The following is a 20,636-nucleotide window of genomic DNA, read 5'->3' on the forward strand; positions in this document are numbered from 1 at the left end:
TGCTGCACAGGTTCCTGGGGGAGTGTGTGTGGATAGTGACCTGTGCTTGCACACAGGATTCTTTGTGGCTGCAGAAGCAGCGTTAGCATTTCATGCCTGTCTCTGGAGCTCATTTAGGCAGTGCTCTGCCTTCTGTAGGTAGACAGGGAAGGAATCCCCTCTCCTCACGCACCCTGAAAGAATGGTCTTTTGCTTCTTTGGCAGGTCCAGACTTTTTCCTGGACTCCCTCCCAGCTAGCTGTGGTGCACTAGCCCCCTTCAAACTGTGTTCATGCAGCCAACCCCAGTCCTCTCCCTGGGATCTGACCTCTGAAGCCCAAGCCTCAGTTCCCAGCCCCCACCCACCCTGGGGGGTGAGCAGACAGTCCTCTCAGGCTGGTGAGTGCTGGTCAGCACTGATCCTCTGTGTGGGAATCTCTCTGCTTTGCCCTCTCCACCCCTGTTGCTAAGCTCTCCTCTGGGTCTCTGAAGCTCCCCCCACACACACACACACTCCCTGTCTCTGCCAGTGAAGAGGCTTCTTAGTGTTGGAAACTTTTCCTCTTTCACAGCTCCCTCCCAGAGGTGCAGGTCCCATCCCTATTATTTTGCCTCTGTTTTTTCTTTTTCTTTTGCCCTACCCAGGTACATGTGGATTTTCTTGCCTGTTGGGAAATCTGAGGTCTTCTTCCAGCGTTCAGTAGGTGTTCTGTAGGAGTTGTTCCACATGTAGATGTATTTTTTGGGAAGAAGGCGATCTCCACCTCTTAGTAGTCTGCCTTCTTGAAGGTCCCCCTCTAGTTATCTATTTTATACATATCAGTGTATATATGTCAATCCCAATCTCCCAATTCATCCCACCACACACCCCTCCACTTTCCCCCCTTGGTGTCCATACATTTGTTCTCTACATCTGTGTCTTTATTTCTGCTTTGCAAACCAGCTCATCTGTACCATTTTTCTAGATTCCACATATATGTGTTAATATACTATTTTTGTTTTTCACTTTCTGACTTACTTAAATCTGTATGACAGTTGCTAGGTCCATCCATGTCTTTATAAATGACCCAAGTTCGTTCTATTTATGGCTGAGTAATATTCCATTATATATATGTACCACAACTTCTTTATCCATTCATCTGTCAATGGACATTTAGGTTGCTTCCATGATCTGGCTATTTTAAATAGTGCTGCAATGAACATTGGAGTGCATATGACTTTTTGAATTAGGTTTTTCTCTGGGTATGTGCCCAGTAGTGGGATTGCTGGGTTGTAATGCAGTTCTATTTTTAGTTTTATAAGGAACCTCCATGCCATTCTCCATAGTGGCTGTATCAATTTACATTCCCACCAACAGATGCAACAGGGTTCCCTTTTCTCCACACCCTCTCTATCATTTGTGGTTTGTAGACTTTCTAATGATGTCCATTGTAACTGGAGTGAGGTGATACCTCATTGTTTTTGTATTGCATTTCTCTAATAATTAGTGATGTTGAGCAGCTTTTCGTGTGTCTCTTGGCCACCTGTATGTCTTCTTTGGATAAATGTCTATTTAGGTCTTCTGTCCATTTTTGGATTTGGTTGTTGGTTTTTTAAATATTGAGCTGCATGAGCTGTATGTATATTTTGGAGATTAATCCATTGTCCGTTGCTTCTTTTGCAAATATTTTCTCCCATTCTGAGGGTTGTCTTTTCGTCTTGTTTATAGTTTGCTTTGCTGTGGAAAAGATTTTAAGTTTCGTTAGGTCCATTTGTTTATTTTTGGTTTTATTTCCATTACTCTAGCATGTGGGTCAAAAAAGATCTTGCTGTGATTTATGTCAAAGAGTGTTCTTCCTATGTTTTCCTCTAAGAATTTTATAGTGTCTGGTGTTACATTTAAGTCTTTAATCCATTTTGAGGGTTTTTTTTGTGTGTGTGTGTGTATGGTGTTAGGGAGTGTTCTAATTTCATCATTTTACATGTAGCTGTCCAGTTTTCCCAGCACCACTTATTGAAGAGTGTGTCTTTTCTCCACTGTGTATCCCTGCCTCCTTTGTCATAGATTAGTTGACCATATGTGCATGGGCTTATCTCTGGGCTTTCTATTCTGTAACATTGATCTATATTTCTGTTTTTGTGCCAGTACTAAATTGTCATAATTACTGTAGCTTTGTAGTATAGTCTGAAGCCAGGGAGTATTATTCCTCTGGCTCCATTTTTTTCCCTGAAGATTGCTTTGGCTATATGGGGCCTTTGTGTCTCCATGCAAATTTAAATTTTTTTTGTTCTAGTTCTATAAAGAATTCCATTGGTGGTTTGATAGGGATTGCATTGAATCTGTAGATTGCTTTGGGTAGTATAGTCATTTTCACAATATTTGTTCTTCCATTGCAAGAACATGGTATATCTCTCCATCTGTGTCATCTTTGATTTCTTGCATCAGTGTCTTACAGTTTCCTGAGTACATGTCTTTTACCTCCTTAGGTAGGTTTATTCCTAGGTATTTTATCCTTATTGTTGCAGAGGTGAATGGGATTGTTTCCTTAATTTCTCTTTCTGATCTTTCATTGTTAGTGTATACTAATGCAAGAGATTTCTGTGCATTAATTTTGTATCATGCAATTTTACCAAATTCATTGATTAGATCTAGTAGTTTTCCGGTAGCATCTTAGGATTCTCTATGTACAGTATCATGTCATATGCAAACAGTGACAGTTTTACTTCTTCTTTTCCAATTTGTATTCCTTTTATTTCTTTTTCTTCTCTGATTGTCATGGCTAGGACTTCCAAAACTATGTTGAATAATAGTGGCAAGAGTACACATCCTTGTCTTGTTCCTGGTCTTAGAGGAAATGCTTTCAGTTTTTCACCATTGAGAATGATGTTTGCTATGGGTTTGTCATATATGGTCTTTATTATGTTGAGGTAGCCTCCCTCTATGCCCAGTTTCTGGAGAGTTTTTATCATAAATGGGTGTTGAATTTTGTCAAAAGCTTTTTCTGCATCTATTGAGATGATCATATGGTTATTATTTTTCAATTTATTAATTCGGTGAATCACATTGATTTATTTGTGTATATTGAAGAATACTTGCATCACTGGGATGAATCCCACTTGATCATGGTGTATGATGCTTTTAATGTGTTGCTGGATTCTGTTTGCTAGTATTTTGTTGAGGATTTATGCATCTATATTCATCAGTGATATTGGTCTGCAATTTTCTTTTTTTGTAGTGTTTGCCTGTTTATATTTTCTATTTCTTCCTGGTTCAGTCTTGGAAGGTCATACCTTTCTAAGAATTTGTCCATTTCTTCCTGGTTGTCCGGTTTATTGGCATAGAATTGATTGTTGTAGTTTCTTTTGATGCTTTGTATTTCTGCAGTGTCTGTTGTAATTTCTCCTTTTTCATCTGTAATTTTATTAATTTGAGTCCTCTACCTCTTTTTCTTGATGAGTCTGGCTAAATATTTATCAATTTTGTTTATCTTCTCACAGAACCAGCTTTAGTTTTATTGATCTTTTCTCTTGTTTTCTTTGTTTCTATTTCATTTATTTCTGCTCTGATCTTTATGATTTCTTTCTTTCTACAAACTTTGGGTTTTGTGTCTTCTTCTTTCTCTAGTTCCTTTAGGTATAAGGTTAGATTGTTTATCTGAGACTTTTCTTGTTTCTTGAGGTAGGATTATATTTGTTATAAACTTCCCTCTTAGAACTGCTTTTGCTGCATCCCATAGGTTTTGGATCATCATGTCTTCTTTGTAATTTGTCTCTAGGTATTTTTTAATTTTCTCTTTGATTTCTTCAGTGATCTCTTGGTTATTTAGTAATGTATGGTTTACCCTCCATGTGTTTGTGTATTTTACTTTTTCCCCCCTGCAATTTATTTCTAATTTCATAGAGTTTTGGTCAGAAAGATGCTTGATATGATTTCAACTTTCTTAAATTTACTGAAGCTTGATTTGTGACCCAAGATGTCATCTAACCTGGAGAATGTTCCGTGTGCACCTGAGAAGAAAGTGTAATCTGTTGTTTTCGGATGGAATGTCATATAGATATCAGTGAAATCTATCTGGTCTATTGTGTCATTTAAAGCTTTTGTTTCCTTATTAATTTTCTGTTTGGATGATCTGTCCTTTGTTTTACGTGAGGTGTTAAAGTCCTCAACTATTATTGTGTTACTGTAGATTTCCTCTTTTATAGCAGTTAGCATTTGCCTTATGTATTGAGGTGCTCCTATGTTGGGTGCATATATATCTATAATTGTTATATCTTCTTTTTGGATTAATCTCTTAATCATTAAGTAGTGTCCTTCCTTGTTTCTTATAATAGTCTTTATTTTAAAGAGTATTATGTCTGATATGAGTATTGCTACTCCAGCTTTCTTTTCATTTCCATTTGCATGGAATATCTTTTTCCATCCCCTCACTTTCAGACTGTATGTGTCCCTAGGTCTGAAGTGGGTTTCTTGTAAACAGCATATATATGGGTATTGTTTGCGTATCCATTCAGGCAGCCTGTGTCTTTTGGCTGGAGCATTTAATCCATTCACAATGAAGGTAATTATCAGTATGTATGTTCCTATTACTGTTAAAAATTATTTTGGTTTTGGTTTTGTAGGTCCATTTCTTCTCTTGTGTTTTCCACTTAAAGAAGTTCCTTTAACATTTGTTGTAGAGCTGGTTTGGTGATGCTGAGTTCTTTTAGTTTTTGTTTGTCTGTAAAGCTTTTGATTACTCTGTTGAATCTGAATGAGATCCTTGCTGGCTAGAGTAATCTTACTTGTAGGTTCTTCCCTTTCATCACTTTAAATATATCATGCCACTCCCTTCTGGCTTGTAGCTTTTCTGCTAAGAAATCAGCCATTACCTTATAGGAATTCCCTTGTATGTTATTTGTCATTTTTCCCTTGTTGCTTTCAATAATTTTTCTTTGTGTTTAATTTTTTCGATTTGATTACTGTGTGTCTTAGCATGTTTCTCCTTGGGTTTATCCTGCCTGGGAGTCTCTGGCTTGGATGAACAATCATCCAAGTGCTCTCTGGACTTGGATGGCTCTTTCCTTTCCCATGTTAGGGAAGTTTCTGACTATTATCTCTTCAAATATTTTCTTGCATCCTTTCTCTTTCTCTTCTCTTTTGGGGACCCCTATAATGTGAATGCTGGTTTGTTAATGTTGTCCCAGACGTCTCTTAGGCTGTCTTCATTTCTTTTCATTCTTTTTTCTTTATTTTTTCAATGGCAGTGATTTCCACCATTCTGTCTTCCAGGTCACTTGTCTGTTCTTCTGTCTCAGTTATTCTGCTATTGATTCCTTCTAGTGTATTTTTTTCATTTCAGTTACTGTATTGTTCATCTCTGTTTGTATGTTCTTTAATTCTTCTAGGTGTTTGTCCTTTCATTTTTCTAGGTCTTTGTTAAACATTTCTTGCATCTTCTCGATCTTTGCCTCCATTCTTTTTCTGAGGTCCTGGATCATCTTCACTATCATTATTTTGAATTCTTTTTCTGGAAGGTTGCCTATCTCCACTTTATTTAATTGTGTTTTTGGGGTTTTATCTTGTTCCTTCATTTGGTATGTAGCCCTCTGCATTTTCATTTTGTCTATCCTTCTGTGAATGTGGTTTTCCTTCTACATGATGCAGGATTTTAGTTCTTCTTGCTTCTGCTATCTTCCCTCTGGTGGATGAGGCTATCTAAGAGGCTTGTGGAAGCTTCCCGATGGTAGGAGCTAGTGTGGGTAGAGCTGGATGTTGCTCTTTTGGGCAGAGATCAGTAAAACGTTAATCTGCTTGTCTGCTGATTGGTGGGGCTGAGTCCCCTCCCTGTTGGTTGTTTGGCCTGTGACGACATAGCATTGGAGGCTACAGGCTCCTTGGTGGGGCTAATGGCAGACACTGGGAGGGCTCATGCCAAGGAATACTCCCCAGAATTTCTGCTGCCAGTGTCCTTGTCCCCACGGTAAGCCACAGCCCTGTCCTCTGCAGGAGACCCTCCAACACTAGCAGGTATGTCTGGTTCAATTTCCTATGGGGTCACAGTTCCTTCCCCCTGGGTCCTGATGTGCACACTACTTTGTGTGTGCCCCCAAGAGTGGAGTCTCTGTTTTCCCCAGTCCTGTCAAAGTCCTGCAATCAAATCCTGCTAGCCTTCAAAGTTTGATTCTCTGGGGATTCCTCCTCCCATTGCCAGACCCCCAGGTTGGGAAGTCTGACATGGGACTCAGAACCTTCACTCCAGTGCATGGGCTTCTGTGGTATAATTGTTCTCCAGTTTGTGAGGCATGCACCCTCTGGTTATGGGATTTGATTTTATTGTGATTGTGCCCCTCCTACCATCTCATTGCAGCTTATCCTTTGTCTTTGGATGTGAGGTATATTTTTTGATGAGTTTCAGTGTATCCCTGTTGATGATTGTTCAGCAGTTAGTTGTGATTCCAGAGCTCTTGCAAGAGGGAGTGAGTGCACGTCCTTTTACTCCACTATCTTGAATCCAACACCAATACTTCTTGAACTCTTCCATAAAACAGAAGAGGAGGAAAACTTCCTAACTCATACTATAAGACCAGTGTTCTTATGATTTCAAAGGTAGATAATGACATCAGAAAAATGAAAATTACAGAGCCATATCCCCTCTGAATATAGACCTAAAAAATATTCAACAAAATGCAAGCAAAGTGAATCCAACTGCATATTAAAATATTTATATACCATAAACAAATAGAATTTATCCCAGAAATGCAAAGGTGGTTCATCACAAGATAATCATCCAATATAATATACCACATCAATACAATGAAGGAAAAAAAACCTATATAATGTCAACTGATGCATAGGAGACATTTTATAAAATCAAACAATTTTCTTGGTGAAAATAATATAGTAATTAAATGTAACTTCCTCATTATTTTAAAGAGTGTTTAGGAATAAAGCTACAACTATCACTACAGTCAGTGGTGAAAGAATATTAACTTTCACACTAAGGTAAGGAGAAAGTTAAAGATGTCTGCTTTCACTGCTGCTATTTAACATCATACTGTAAACCTATGTAGAGCAATTAGAGAGAAAGAGAAATAAAATTTACCCAAAGTAAAAGGGAAGAATAATAATATAATTATATATATATAGATGAAATGATCATATAGATATAGAAAATTCCAAAGAATGCCCAAGATATTCATTAGAACTAATAAACGAATTTAAGAAAGTTGCAGAGTACAAAACGAACACACAAAAATCAGTTGTTTTTCTGTATATTTGAAGTGAACAATTTGAAAAGAAAATTAGGAAATTTATTACCCATACATCATCTTCTAAAGGAATAAAATACTTAGAAGTAAATTTAACCTAGGATGTGAAAGACTTGCACATTGAAAACTATACAGCGTTGTTGAAAGAAATTAGACAAGACCTAAATAAATGGAAAGTATCCCATGTTAATGAGGTAGGAAGACCTAATATTATCAATGAAGTCAATCATATTTAATGCAACTACAGTTTCAATTAAATCACTATCAAAACTCCAATATAATGTTTTTCTAGAAACAGAAAAGCTGAAACTTATATTCATATGAAATCAGGGCTCCAAATAGCCAAACAATTTTGAAAAAGAAGATGAAATTCAGGGGACCCATGCATCTCGGTTTCAGAACTACAATAAAGCTACAGTTACCAAATGTTATGGTACTGGTATAAGGGTTGACATACAGAAATATGTAATAGAACTGAGAGTTCAGAAATAAACCCATACATTTACAGCCAACTGTTTTTTTACAAGGGTGCCAAGACCATTTAATGTGAGAAAGAACAGTCTCTTCAGCAGATGGCATTGAACAACTAAATGTCCACATATAATAGAATAAAGTTTTCTCTTCTGTGCACACTGTATATAAAAATTAACCCAGAATGTATCATTGACCTACATATAAAAATTAAAAACTTAAAACTCTTAAAAGAAAACATAGAAATAACTTTTCATGACCCTTTATTCAGAAATGAATTCTGAGAAACTAAAAGCACAAACAACAATAGAAAAATAGATAAATTGGACTTCATCAAATTTTAAAACTATTGTGTATCAAAGTACATTATCGATAAAGTGAAAATACAAACTGCAAATGGGTGAAAATATTGGAAAATCATATATCTTTTAAATGTTTAATATCCAGAACATATAAAGAACTTAATGACAAAATAATAAACCAATTAAAAATGAGCAAAAAATTTGAATAGATATGGTCACAAAGAAGATATTCAAGTTGCAATAAGCACACGAAAAGAACCTCAACAGCATCACTTATTAAAGAAGTGCAAATCAATACTATCTGGGAAACCAGTGCACACATACTAAGATGGGTATAATAAAAAAATTAAAATCATAAATAAGAGAGAGTTCAAGAAAGTGGAGCAAGAGAATGAGTAGCTCACTTCCCGCCATTAACACATCACAAATACATCTACATGTAGAACAATTCTCAGTGAAAACTAACTGTAAATTTGCATAAGTACTCCTGTACAACCAAGGTTATAAGGTAGATAAACAAGTAAGCATGAGAAGTAAAGCTGTTTTGTCAGAACCTGTGCTCCTCTGAGTGGACTAAAAGAAAAAGGGAGATTTCATGGGTGCACATGTGTAAGGAGTGCATTCATGCTGGCTTGCCACCAGACAGGGCATGTAGAGGTCTGCTCTAGTGGCTGCTGTGTTTATCATGACCACCTCACTATGCACCATAGCCCAATCAGAACAAATGCTTAGGCCCTGCTTACTCCACACCACCAGCAGAATTGGATCTAGGGTGGCCGGGACCTGGGAAAAGATTCAACTTTGGGACGCAGATGCTCCCCTGTAACAGAGTAGACATCAGGTGGAGCAGTGACAGCCATAGTTAGCAGTTACTCTAGTGGTGCCCTAGAAGTAACCTTGATTTGTGATAGCAGCTGCTCCACAACAGCACAACCCTCCCCACGTGTCCCACCTGCCCTGAAGTTCCACCCAGGGCAGGAGCAATGTAGCCTGGGGACAGTGATCAATTGTAAGCACAAAAGGTCTTGCCCCTGAGACAGGGCAGAGAGGGGACTGCTCTAGAGGCTGCCAGTTTTTGAGAACTGCCTTGCTGTGTCCCCCAGCCCAAGCCAAGTGAATGCTCTGTTCCTGCTCACTTTATGCCACAGTGTGGCACTGGATATGGGGTGGCCACCGCCAGGGAAAAGACGCAGCCATGGGCTGTATCTGAGTGGAGCTGCAGAGGCCTACACAGCACAGAATTAGACCTCTGTAGGTGCACAAGCCACAGTTGCTTCACCACTCTCCTCCTCTAGAGCAAAGGTCCCACTGTCGAGAGAAAGAAAAACACACAATTAAAAGGAAAACAGGCAGCATGAGCCCAACCCTCAGGGCTTCCAATCTAGCAACTTGGGATTAGATCTAGCTCCTGACAAGGCAATGATGGCCACTGAACAGAGGGAAGTCCTGCCTCACATCTTGAATAGGCTCTAGGTCTTCTACTGCCAGGCCTGCCCTATCAAGGTGATACCTGCCAGCACTCCCTGAGGAAACAGCTGACTGGCATCCACATCAAATCCAGCCCTCTCCCCAAAGGCACTGGACACACCCAGTCTACAAAGAGATGTACACACATGAGAACACTCCTTCAAGACCATAATAGGTAACTGTTTCAACTAAATACATAGAGACCGAGAAAGTTAAGTAAAATGAAAAGGCAGAGGGACTACTCTCAACTGAAAGATCAAGAGAAAATGCCTTAAAAAATAATGAAACAGAAATAAACAATTTACCTGATAAAGAATTCAAAACATTGACAATGAAAATGTTAACTGAATTAGGGAAAAGATTGATCTAAACACTGATCATTTAAACAAAGAAATAGAAAATGCAAGGAAGAACTAATCAAAAATAAATAATTCGATATCTGAAATAAAGAACACACTAGAAGAAGTGACCAGCAGACTAAGTGACATATAACAAAGCACAAGTGATCTGAAGGTAGAATATTGGAAATCACACAGTCAGAACAGCAGAATGAAAGACACATAAAAAAATGATCACAATCTATAAGATTTCTGAGATAGCATGAAGCATGACAACATTTGCATTATTGGGGTTTCAGAGGGAGAAGAGAAAGATAAGTAGATTGAAAATGCATATAAGGAAATTATGTCTGAAAATTTTCCAAACCTGGAGAAAGAAACAGATATCCAGGCACAGGAAGCACAGAGGGTCCTAGAAAATATTAAACCAAACAGACCCACAATAAGATATATCATAATTAAAATGATAAAAGTGAAAGATAAAGAAAGGATTCTAAAGGCTGCAAGAGAAAAACGATGGGTTATATACAAGAGAATTCCCATAAGGCTATCAACTGATTTTTCTGCAGAAAATTTGCAAGCCAGAATGGAGTGCCATGACATATTCAAAGTGCTGAAAGGAAAAAAAACAGCAACCCAAGATACTCTACCAAGCAAGAGTACCATTTAGTATAGAAAGAGAAATAAAGAACTTCTTAGAAAAGCAAAACTGAAAGAATTAATCAATACTAAACATATCGTAAAAGAAATGTTGAATATTCTTCTCCAAATAGAAAAGAAGTAAGGATCTATAAGAAAGGAAAAATCCCACTAGGAAATGCAAATATATAGAAAGAATTTAAGATCACTAAATGTGCCAGCTGTACATTAAAAGTCAAAAAATTGTAAAAACAACCATAACTACTATGAGATAAACAGTTAAGAGATAAACATGAATATGTAAAATATGACATCAAAACCACAAATGTGGGGGAGGGAAATAAAAATGTGTATGTCTTAGAATGTGTTTGAACTGAAATAACAGCCAGTTTAAAACAAGTGGGTATAATTACGAGTCAACATACATGGACCCCATGGTAAAAATAAATCAGAAACCTATAGTAAATACAAAACAATCAGGACTTCCCTGGTGGTGCAGTGGTTAAGATTCCATGCTCCCAATGCAGGGGGCCTGGGTTCAATCCCTGGTCATGGAGCTAGATCTCACATGCATGCCACAACTAAGGAGCCCGTCTGCCACAACTGACAGGGCGCAACTAAATAAATAAATATTTTTAGGGCTTCCCTGGTGGCACAGTGGATAAGAATCTGCCTGTCAAGGCAGGGGACACAGGTTCGAGCCCTGGTTGTTGAAGATCCCATATGCCACAGACCAACTAAGCCCATGCACCACAACTACTGAAGCCCACACACCTGGAGCCCATGCTCTGCAACAAGAGAAGCCAACACAATGAGAAACCTGTGCACTGCAAGGAAGAGCAGCCCCCTCTCGCCGCAACTAGAGAAAGCCCACGTGCAACAAGGAAGACCCAACGCAGCCAAAAATAAATAATAAATAAATACATTTATTTTGAAAACTACACAAAAATCAAAAAGAGAGAAAGCCAAGCACACTACTAAAGAAAATCATCATTTTATATATAGTAGTGTGTACACCTGAAACCAACACAACATTGTAAATCAACTATACTCCAATAAAAATTAAGAAAAAAAATTTTTAAAGAAAATTATCAAATCACAATAGTAGGAACTAAAAGAAGATAAAATGAAGAAAGCAGATCTATAAAAACAACCAGAAAACATGTAATAAAATTGCAAAAGTACACCACTATCAATAATTACTTTAAATATCAATGAACTAAATGCTCCAATCAAAAGATATAGAGTGGCTAATTGGAAAAAGAAACCAAGATATTCAGTATGCTGCCCACATGAGACAACTTGAGAGTGAGTCTGAAAGTGAAGGGATAGAAAAAGATATTTCAAAGGGAAATGACAAGAAATCAGAAGTAGCAGTACTCATATGAAACATAATAGATTTTATAAGGCTATAGAAAAAGACAAAGAAGGCTTTTTATAATAATACAGGGATAAATACAAGAACAGGATATTACACTAGCTAACATATATGTACTCAATAGAGGAACACCTAAATATATAAAGCAAACACTAGCAAACATAAAGGGAGAAATTGACAATAATAGTAGGAAAATTTAACATTCCACTGACATCAGTGGACAGATCATCCAGACAGAAAATTAGTAAGGCAAAAGTGGTCTTAAAGACACAATAGATCAGTTGGACTTAGTTGATATCTACAGGACATTACATACCCCCCTTCCATGAAAAATCAGAATACACATTCTCTTCAAGTGCAAATGGAATGTTCTCCAGGATAGATCACATATTGGACCACAAAACAAGTCTCAACAAATTTAAGATAGAAATAATATGAAACATTTTTTCCTACCACAGCAGTATGAATCCAGAAATCAACTACAAGAAGAAAAATGGGAAAAGAACAAACATGTGGAGACTAAATAACATGCTACTAAGAAACCACTGGGTCAATGACAAAATCAAAGAGGAAATCAGAATATACCCTGAGACAAGTGAAAATGAAGCACACTTTCCATAAACTGTGAGATGCATCAAAAGCAGTTCTAAGAGGGAAGTTTATAGCAATACAGGCCTTCCCCACAAAACAAGAAAATTCTCAAACAAACCACCTAAATATAATTAGAAAAAGAAAGACAAAACACAAGTCACTAGAAGGAAGGAAATAATAAAGTTCAGAAAGAAAATAAACAAATATAGATTTTAAAAAATAGAAAAGATCAATGGAACCAAGAGTTGGTTTTTTGAAAATAGAAAAACAAAATTGATAAACCTGTAGCCAGGCTCACTAAGAAGAAAAGAGAGAGGACACAAATAAACAAAATAAGAAATGAAAGAGAGGAAATAACAACTGATACCACAGAGAAACCAAAAAATCATAAAAGAATACTATGACTAGTTATACATCAAAATATTGGACAACCTAGAAGAAATTAACAAATTTCTAAAAGCATGCAGCCTGCCAATACTGAGTCAAGAAGAAACAGACAATTTGAACAGACTGATCAGTAGAAGTGAGATAGAATCTTTAATTTTAAAAACTTCCTGCAAACAAAATCCAGGACCAAATGGTTTCAAAGGGGAATTCTACCAAACATGTAGAGAACAGTTAATATCTATCCTTCTCTAAAGAAGATAAATGTATACAGTGGTACATATACACAGTGAAATACTACTAAGCCACAAAAAAAAAAGAATGAAATAATGTCACTTGCAGCAACTTGGATGGACCTAGAGATTATCATACTAAGTGAAGTAAGTCAGAAAGAGAAAGACAAACAGCATATGATATCACTTATATGTGGAATCTAGAATAAGATGCAAAAGAACTTATCTACAAAACAGAAACAGATTCATAGATATAGAGAACAGACTTGTGGTTGCCAAGCAGGAGGAGTGGTGGAGGAGGGATAGATTGGGAGTTTGGGATTAGCAGATCCAAACTATTATATACTGAATGGACAAACAAGTTCCTACAGTATAGCACAGGAAACTATATTCAATGTCCTGTAATAAACAAAAAAAGACAAGAATATGAAAAAGAATGAATAAATATATATATTCATATATATAGTCATGTATATATATGACTAATAACTTTGCTGCACAGAAAAAATTAACACAACATTGTAAAACAACTATACCTCAATAAAATAAAATAAAAAACAAAAACATCTATACTTCTCAAACTATTCCAAAAAATTGCAGAGGAAGGAGCACTTCTGAACATATTCTATGAGGCCATCATCACCCTGATACCAAAACCAGACAAAGCTGTCACAAAAAAAGGAATTAGAGGCAAATATCACTGAAGAACATAGTTGCAAAAATCCTCAATAACATGTTGTTATTAGGCAACTGAATCCAACAATATATCAGAAGGATCATACACAATAATCAAGTGTGCTTTATTGCATGGATTCAAGTATTTTTCAGTTTCTGCAAACAAATCAATGTGATATACCACATTAAGAAACAGAAGAATTAAGAAAAACCATATGGTCATCTAAATAGATGGAGAAAAAGATTTTGATAAAATTCAACATTCATTTACAGTAAAAAATCTTCAGAAAGTGGGCATAGAGGAAAGATACCTCAACATTATAATAGCCATATATGACAAGCACATAGCTAACATCATAATCACTGGTGAAAAACTGAAAGCATTTCTTATAAGTTCAGGAACAAGAAAAGGGTACTCATTCTTGCCACATTTATTCAACATAGTATTGGAAGTTCTAGCCATGCAAATACAATAAAAAGAAATAAAAGAAAACAAATTTTTAAAAAACTGTCATTGTTTGCAGATGTCATACTATTCATAGAAAATCCTATGATGCCACCAGAAAACTACCAGAGCTCACCAATGAATTCACCAATGTTGCAGGATACAAAATTAGTATACAGAAATCTGTTGCATTTCTATACACTAACAAAAAACTATTGGAAATAAAAATCAAACACAAAATTCCATTTCCAATCACATCAAAAAGAATAAAATACCTAGGAATAAACCTACCTAAGGAGATGAAAGACCTGTTCTTGGAAAACTACAAGACACTGATGAAAGAAATTGAAGAGGACACAAACAGATGCAAAGATATACTGTGTTCATGGACTGGAAGAATTAATGTTAAAATGACCATACTACCCAAGGGAATCTACAGATTCAAAGTAATCCCTATAAAAATACCAAGAGCATTTTTCACAGAATTAGAACAAATAATTTTAAATTTTGAATGGAATCAGAAAAGACCATCAATAGCCAAAATGATCTTGAGAAAGAACAGAGCTGGAGGAATCATGATCCCTGATTTCAGAGTATACTACAAAAGTACAGTAATCAAAACATACAGAGTGAAGTAAGTCAGAAGAAGAAAAACAAATACCATATGCTAACACATATATATGGAATCTAAGAAAAAAAAATGTCATGAAGAGATTAGTGGTAGGACGGGAATAAAACACAGACCTACTAGAGCATGGACTTGAGGATATGGGGAGGGGGAAGGGTAAGCGGTGATGATGTGAGAGAGTGGCAGGGACATATACACACTACCAATTGTATATTAGATAGCTAGTGGGAAGCTGCTGCATAGCACAGGGAGTTCACCTCTGTGCTTTGTGACCACCTAGAGGGGTGGGATAGGGAGGGTGGGAGGGAGGGTGATGCAAGAGGGAAGAGATATGGGAACATATGTATAAGTATAACTGATTCACTTTGTTGTAAAGGAGAAACTAACACACTATTGTAAAACAGTTATACTCAAATAAAGATGTTAAAAAAATAAAAATAAAAATAAATGAAATGACAACCTGCTGAATGGGAGAAAATATTTGCAAATGATAAGACTGATAAGGGGTTAATATCTAAATATGTAAATAAATCATACACACCAACATCAAAAAAGCCAAACAACTAGGTTAAAAAATAGGAAGATCTAAATAGACATTTCTCCAAAGAAGACATACAGATGATCAATAGGCACATGAACAGATGCTCAACATCTTTAATCATTAGAGAAATGTTAATTAAAAAGACAATGCAATATCACCTCACACCTGTCAAAATGGATTTCAACAAGAATACAAATAAAAATATTGGTGACAATGTGGACAAATTGAACCCTTGTACACTATTGGTGAGAATGTAAATTGATGCAACCCCTGTGGAAGACAGTATGGAGGATTCTCAAAAAACTAAAAATAGAGCTACCATATGACACAGCAATTCCATTCCTGGGATAATATCCAGAAAAAAATAAAAACACTAATTCAAAAAGATACATGCACCTCAATATTCATAGCAGCACTATTTATAATAGCTGAGACATGGGAGCAATCTGTGTACCCATTAACAGACTAATAAAGAAGATGTAGTATATATTTACAATGGAATATTACTCAGCCATGATAAGAATGAAATTCTTGTTTTTGCAGCAATGTGGATAGACCTAGAAAATATTGTGCTAGTGAAATAAGTCAGAGAGAGAAAGACAAATACTCTATAACATCACTTATATGTGGAATCTTAAAAAGATAATACCAATGAATGTATGCAAAAAAAAAAAAGGCTTACAGATACAGAAAACAAACTAGTGGTTACAAAAGGGGACAGGAAGTGGGGAGGGAGATATTAGAGATATGGTATTAATAGATAGATAAGACTATTGTGCATAGAACAGAAGAGCAACAAGGATATATGTTAAAGCACAGGGAATTATATCCATTACCTTATAGTAACTTATAATGGAATGTAATCTATAAAAATACTGAATCACTGTGCTGTACACTGGAAACTAATATAATATTGTAAATCAACAGTACTTCAACAAAATATTATAAATTTCAAGTGTTGGTGAGCACGTGGAGAAATTGAAACTCTTGTCCATTCACGGTGGGAATGTAAATAGGTGAAACCACTGTGGAAAACAGTTTGACAGATCCTCAAAAATCTAAACATGTAATTGCAATCTGAACCAGCAATTCCACTCCTAGGTGTATACTCTAAAACCAGGGACTTAGATAGTTGTATATCAAAGAATACAGCAAAAAAGAGTGAAGTTCTGGTACATGGTACAACATGAATGAACCTTGAAAAAATTATGCTAAATGAAATAAACCTGACACAAAAGAAGAAATGTTGTAGGCATCCACGTATATGAAATATATCTAGAATAGACAAATTAATGGAGACAGAAAGTAGATTAGTGATATCAGAAGAATAAGAGGACAGGAGTGAATGGGAAATTACTGCTTGATGGTGATAGAATTTCTCTTTGTGTTGATGTAACTATATCAGAAAAAAGACAATGATGGTAACACAACATGATGAATGTAATTAACCACAGGTTTGTACATCTAAAAATTATTAAAATGACAAGTATTGTATTGATCATATGACAATAAAAACATTCAATATATCTCCAAATATTGTTGTGAATTATGTGTCTAATTCTGTCAATATTGTTTCATGTATTTCAAACTTTTTTTAAGTTAAGGTACATTTGACATTTTTAGTGTTATCTTTTCTGGAAATGTATTTTGTTTTGAAATTTATTTTAGTTGATATTAATATAAAGACTCCCACATTATTATTACTATTTTAATTCTATATCTTTTTCTGTCAATTTACATTTTTTAACCTCTTTATTGGAGTATAATTGCTTTACAATATTGTGTTAGTTTCTGCTGTATAGCTGGGTGAATCAGCTATATGTATACATATAACCCCATATCCCCTCCCTCCCACCCTCCCTAACCCACCCCTCTAGGTGGTCACAAAGCACGGAGCTGATCTCCCTGTGCTATGCAGCAGCTTCCCACTAGCCATCCATTTTACATTTGGTAGTGCATATATGTCAATGCTACTCTCTCGCTCCATCCCAGCTTTCCCTTCACCCATCTGTGTCCTCAAGTCCTTTCTCTATGTCTGCGTCTTTATTCCTGCCTTGCCACTAGGTTCATTAGTACTGTTTTTTGTTTTTTTAAGATTCCATATAAGTGTGTTAGCATACAGTATTTTTTTCCTCATTCTGACTTACTTCACTCTGTATGACAGACTCTAGGTCCATCTTTCAAATGACAATATTTTAAGTACTATAGTGGGCAGTATAAAAGTACATCACGTTTTTGATCATTACAAGAAACCATATGCCAATAAAATGGAAAACCTGGAGGAAATAGAAAAATTCTTAGACAAGCACAACCTTCAGAGACTGAACCAGGAGGAAATAGAAAATATAAACAGACCAATGACAAGCACTGAAATTGAAACTGTGATTAAAAATCTTCCAACAAATAAAAGCCCATGACAAGACGGGTTCACAGGTGAATTCTATCAAACATTTAGAGAAGAGCTAACACCTATCCCTCTCAAAATCTTCCAAAATATAGCAGAGAGGGGAACACTCCCAAACTTATTCAACGAGGCCACCATCACCCTGATACCAAAACCAGACAAAGATGTCACAAAGAAAGACCACTACAGGCCAATATCACTGATGAACAAACATGCAAAAATCCTCAACAAAATATTAGCAACCAGAATCCAACAGCACATTAAAAGGATCATACACTATGATCAAGTGAGTTTTATCACAGGAATGCAAGGATTCTTCAATATACACAAGTCAATCAACGTGATACACCATATTAACAAACTGAAGGAGAAAACCCATATGATCATCTCAATAGATGCAAAGAGCACTTTTGACAAAATTCAACACTGATTTATGATAAAAACCCTCCAGAAAGTAGGCATAGAGGGAACTTTCCTCAACATAATAAAGGCCATATATGACAAACCCACAGCAAATATCATTCTCAATGGTGAAAAACTGAAACCATTTTCCCTAAAATCAGGAATAATGTAAGGATGCTCACTCTCACCACTATTATTCAACATAGTTTTGGAAGTTTTAGCCACAGCAATCAGAGATGACAAAGAAATAAAAGGAATCCAAATTGGAAAAGAAGAAGCAAACTCACTATTTGCAGATGACCTGATACTATAAATAGCAAATCCTAAAGATGCTACCAGAAAACTACTAGAGCTAATCAATGAATTTGGTAAAGTTGCAGGATACAAAATTAATGCACAGAACTCTCTTGCATTCCTATACACTAATGATGAAAAATCTAAAGTGAAATTAAGGAAACACTACCATTTACCATTGAAACAAAAAGAATAAAATACCTAGGAATAAACCTACCTGTAGAGACAAAAGACATGTATGGAGAAAACTATAAGACACTGATGAAAGAAATTAAAGATGATACAAACAGATGGAGAGATATACCGTGTGCTTGGATTGGAAGAATCAACATTGTGAAAATGACTATACTACCCAAAGCAATCTACAGATTCAGTACAATGCCTATCAAACTACCAATGGCATTTTTCACAGAACTAGAACAAAATATTTCACAATTTGTATGGAAACACAAAAGACCCCGAATAGACAAAGCAATCTTGAGAAAGAAAAACAGAGCTGGAGGAATCATGCTGCCTGGATTCAGACTATATTACAAAGCTACACTAAACAGGACAGTATGGTACTGGTACAAAAACAGAAATATAGATCAATGGAACAGGATAGAAAACCCAGAGATAAACCCATGCACATATGGCCACCTTATATTTGATAAAGGAAGCAAGAATATACAATGAAGAAAAGACAGCCTCTTCAATAAGAAGTGCTGGGAAAACTGGACAGCTACATGTAAAATAATGAAATTAGAACAATTCCTAACACCATACACAAAAATAACCTCAAAATGGATTAAAGACCTGAATGTAAAGCCAGACACTATAAAACTCTTAGAGGAAAACATAGGAAAAACAGTGTTTGACATAAATTACAGCAAGATTCTTTTTGACCCACCTCCTAGAGAAATGGAAATAAAAACAAAAATAAACAAATGGGACCTGATGAAACTTAAAAGCTTTGCACAGCAAAGGAAACCATAAACAAGACGAAAAGGCAACCCTCAGAATGGGAGAAAATATTTGCAAATGAAGCAACTGACACAGGATTAATCTCCAAAACATACAAGCAGCTCATCCAGCTCAATATCAAAAAAACAAACAACCCAATCCAAAAATGGGCTAAGAATTAAGTAGAGATTTCTCCAAAGAAGATATACAGATTGCCAACAAACACATGAAAGAATACTCAACACCACTAATCATTAGAGAAATGCAAATCAAAACTACAATGACTTATCATCTCACACCAGTCAGAATGGCCATCATCAAAAAATCTATAAACAATAAAAGCTGGTGTGGGTGTGGAGAAAAGGGAACCTTCTTGCACTGTTGGTGGGAATGTAAATTGACACAGCCACTATGGAGAACAGTCTGGAGGTTCCTTAAAAAACTAAAAATAGAACTACCATATGACCAAGAAATCCCACTACTGGGCATATACCCTGAGAAAACCACAATTCAAAAAAAGTCATGTACCACAATGTTCATTGCAGCTCTATTTACAATAGCCAAGACATGGAATCAAACTAAGTGTCCATCAACAGATGAATGGATAAAGAAGTTGTGGCACATACATACAATGGAATATTACTCAGCCATAAAAAGAAACGAAATTGAGTTATCTGTAGTGAGGTGGATGGACCTAGAGTCTGTTATACAGACTGAAGTAAGTCAGAAAGAGAAAAACAAATACCGTATGCTAACACATATATATGGAAGCTAAAAAAAAAATCATTCTGAAGAACCTAGGGGCAGGACAGGAATAAAGACACAGACATAGAGAATGGACTTGAGGACACGGGGAGGGGGAAGGGTAAGCTGGGACAAAGTGAGAGAGTGGAAAGGACATATATACACTACCAAATATAAAATAAATAGATAGTGGGAAGCGGTTGCATCCCATGTGGAGATCAGCTCGGTGCTTTGTGATCACCTAGAGGGGTGGTATAGGGAGCATGGGAGGGAGATGCAAGAGGGAGGGTTTATGGGGATATATGTATACATATAGCTAATTCACTTTGTGATACAGCAGAAACTAACACACCATTGTAAAGCAATTATACTCGAATAAAGATGTCAAAAAAAAGTACATCTGTTTTTTAACTCACTCTGGTAATCTTTATCATTCGATGGAGTGTTTAGGTCATTAGCAGTTAGTTTGATGTGATTGTTTTAGGATTTTCTTTCCATCTACCATTTCATTTTTTGTTTTCTAAATTATTTTCTTGATGATGATAGTGATTA

General features: G+C 36.1%; 1 protein-coding gene across 1 annotated transcript in view; it reads left to right on the forward strand.

Annotated features, from left to right (window-relative positions):
• Positions 1–20,636, forward strand: part of LOC131760149 (solute carrier family 22 member 10) — a 45,282-nt gene that overhangs the window by 13,274 nt on the left and 11,372 nt on the right. The window lies entirely within an intron of this gene.

Source organism: Kogia breviceps, chromosome 7 (genome assembly GCF_026419965.1).
Source record: "Kogia breviceps isolate mKogBre1 chromosome 7, mKogBre1 haplotype 1, whole genome shotgun sequence".
NCBI lineage: Eukaryota > Metazoa > Chordata > Mammalia > Artiodactyla > Physeteridae > Kogia > Kogia breviceps.